General features: G+C 47.2%; 4 non-coding genes and 5 pseudogenes across 4 annotated transcripts in view; all 9 read left to right on the forward strand.

The window, feature by feature from the left end:
* LOC138477763 (5S ribosomal RNA) overlaps positions 1-41 on the forward strand; it is a 119-nt gene extending 78 nt beyond the window's left edge. Inside the window, exon 1 of the ribosomal RNA XR_011271692.1 lies at positions 1-41. This exon is cut by the window's left edge and continues 78 nt beyond it. This is a non-coding gene — a ribosomal RNA (5S ribosomal RNA).
* Positions 42-147: 106 nt separating this feature from the next.
* Positions 148-266, forward strand: LOC138478956 (5S ribosomal RNA). The gene has a single exon (XR_011272775.1). It is a non-coding gene; the product is annotated as a 5S ribosomal RNA (ribosomal RNA).
* Positions 267-372: 106 nt separating this feature from the next.
* LOC138474479 (5S ribosomal RNA) lies at positions 373-481 on the forward strand (annotated as a pseudogene).
* Positions 482-587: 106 nt separating this feature from the next.
* Positions 588-696, forward strand: LOC138474266 (5S ribosomal RNA; annotated as a pseudogene).
* A 463-nt stretch (positions 697-1159) lies between these two features.
* On the forward strand, positions 1160-1278 carry LOC138479291 (5S ribosomal RNA). The gene has a single exon (XR_011273079.1). It is a non-coding gene; the product is annotated as a 5S ribosomal RNA (ribosomal RNA).
* A 106-nt stretch (positions 1279-1384) lies between these two features.
* On the forward strand, positions 1385-1503 carry LOC138477775 (5S ribosomal RNA). Its single transcript, XR_011271703.1, has one exon. It is a non-coding gene; the product is annotated as a 5S ribosomal RNA (ribosomal RNA).
* A 106-nt stretch (positions 1504-1609) lies between these two features.
* Positions 1610-1728, forward strand: LOC138473887 (5S ribosomal RNA; annotated as a pseudogene).
* Positions 1729-1834: 106 nt separating this feature from the next.
* LOC138474481 (5S ribosomal RNA) lies at positions 1835-1943 on the forward strand (annotated as a pseudogene).
* Positions 1944-2049: 106 nt separating this feature from the next.
* LOC138474267 (5S ribosomal RNA) lies at positions 2050-2158 on the forward strand (annotated as a pseudogene).
* Positions 2159-2500: the final 342 nt, after the last annotated feature.

Below are 2500 nucleotides of genomic sequence, written 5' to 3' on the forward strand. Positions count from 1 at the left end.
CTGGATGGGAGACCGCCTGGGAATACCAGGTGCTGTAGGCTTTTTTGTGCTCCAAGTTCAGGAAGTGAGCCATTTCTCAATTGCCTTTCAAAACTGCAAGGTCTAGCCGACTAGATGCTTAAAAGTACAAAACTCACTAGGCCCAGAGCCTACGGCCACACCACACTGAATGCGCCCGATCTCGTCTGATCTCAGAAGCTAAGCAGTGTCGGGCCTAGTTAGTACCTGGATGGGAGACCGCCTGGGAATACCAGGTGCTGTAGGCTTTTTTGTGCTCCAAGTTCAGGAAGTGAGCCATTTCTCAATTGCCTTTCAAAACTGCAAGGTCTAGCCGACTAGATGCTTAAAAGTACAAAACTCACTAGGACCAGAGCCTACGGCCACACCACACTGAATGCGTCTGATCTCGGAAGCTAAGCAGTGTCGGGCCTAGTTAGTACCTGGATGGGAGACCGCCTGGGAATACCAGGTGCTGTAGGCTTTTTTGTGCTCCAAGTTCAGGAAGTGAGCCATTTCTCAATTGCCTTTCAAAACTGCAAGGTCTAGCCGACTAGATGCTTAAAAGTACAAAACTCACTAGGCCCAGAGCCTACGGCCACACCACACTGAATGCGCCTGATCTCGGAAGCTAAGCAGTGTCGGGCCTAGTTAGTACCTGGATGGGAGACCGCCTGGGAATACCAGGTGCTGTAGGCTATTTTGTGCTCCATGATTAGTAATTGCACAACTTCTCAATTACTTTTCAAATTTGGTATGTTTCCAAAATAATTTTATCCCGTTTTATAGCGGAAATGTTGGACAACATTATGAGGGCTGGAGCTACCTATTTACATATAATTAGCATACAGGTAGTGTGTTCATGGGTAATAAATCGACTTTCACATGTAATGCAGTACAGAGAATATTGAGTCCTTCAAGAGGCATGAAAGAAAGCCGTTATTGTGTTGATTGTTCTCTCCACCTCCCTGCAACAGAAACAGGATGGATGGATTAAAGTTATCCTACCAGACATAGGAGTCCTGAATGGGCCCACCAGTCTTATATATCTCGCCTGATCGAGCCTGATCGAGCGATGAGCGTGGTATCATGTTGCAAGTGGCTGCATGGCTTAGCTTACTAAATGCAAATGCATAAGAGTAATATTCTTAGCATTTCTAGAGCCTACGGCCACACCACACTGAATGCGCCCGATCTCGTCTGATCTCGCAAGCTAAGCAGTGTCGGGCCTAGTTAGTACCTGGATGGGAGACCGCCTGGGAATACCAGGTGCTGTAGGCTTTTTTGTGCTCCAAGTTCAGGAAGTGAGCCATTTCTCAATTGCCTTTCAAAACTGCAAGGTCTAGCCGACTAGATGCTTAAAAGTACAAAACTCACTAGGCCCAGAGCCTACGGCCACACCACACTGAATGCGCCCGATCTCGTCTGATCTCGGAAGCTAAGCAGTGTCGGGCCTAGTTAGTACCTGGATGGGAGACCGCCTGGGAATACCAGGTGCTGTAGGCTTTTTTGTGCTCCAAGTTCAGGAAGTGAGCCATTTCTCAATTGCCTTTCAAAACTGCAAGGTCTAGCCGACTAGATGCTTAAAAGTACAAAACTCACTAGGACCAGAGCCTACGGCCACACCACACTGAATGCGCCCGATCTCGTCTGATCTCAGAAGCTAAGCAGTGTCGGGCCTAGTTAGTACCTGGATGGGAGACAGCCTGGGAATAACAGGTGCTGTAGGCTTTTTTGTGCTCCAAGTTCAGGAAGTGAGCCATTTCTCAATTGCCTTTCATAACTGCAAGGTCTAGCCGACTAGATGCTTAAAAGTACAAAACTCACTAGGACCAGAGCCTACGGCCACACCACACTGAATGCGTCTGATCTCGGAAGCTAAGCAGTGTCGGGCCTAGTTAGTACCTGGATGGGAGACCGCCTGGGAATACCAGGTGCTGTAGGCTTTTTTGTGCTCCAAGTTCAGGAAGTGAGCCATTTCTCAATTGCCTTTCAAAACTGCAAGGTCTAGCCGACTAGATGCTTAAAAGTACAAAACTCACTAGGCCCAGAGCCTACGGCCACACCACACTGAATGCGCCTGATCTCGGAAGCTAAGCAGTGTCGGGCCTAGTTAGTACCTGGATGGGAGACCGCCTGGGAATACCAGGTGCTGTAGGCTATTTTGTGCTCCATGATTAGTAATTGCACAACTTCTCAATTACTTTTCAAATTTGGTATGTTTCCAAAATAATTTTATCCCGTTTTATAGCGGAAATGTTGGACAACATTATGAGGGCTGGAGCTACCTATTTACATATAATTAGCATACAGGTAGTGTGTTCATGGGTAATAAATCGACTTTCACATGTAATGCAGTACAGAGAATATTGAGTCCTTCAAGAGGCATGAAAGAAAGCCGTTATTGTGTTGATTGTTCTCTCCACCTCCCTGCAACAGAAACAGGATGGATGGATTAAAGTTATCCTACCAGACATAGGAGTCCTGAATGGGCCCACCAGTC

Source organism: Ambystoma mexicanum, chromosome 8 (assembly GCF_040938575.1).
Source record: "Ambystoma mexicanum isolate Mex_15411 chromosome 8, UKY_AmexF1_1, whole genome shotgun sequence".
NCBI lineage: Eukaryota > Metazoa > Chordata > Amphibia > Caudata > Ambystomatidae > Ambystoma > Ambystoma mexicanum.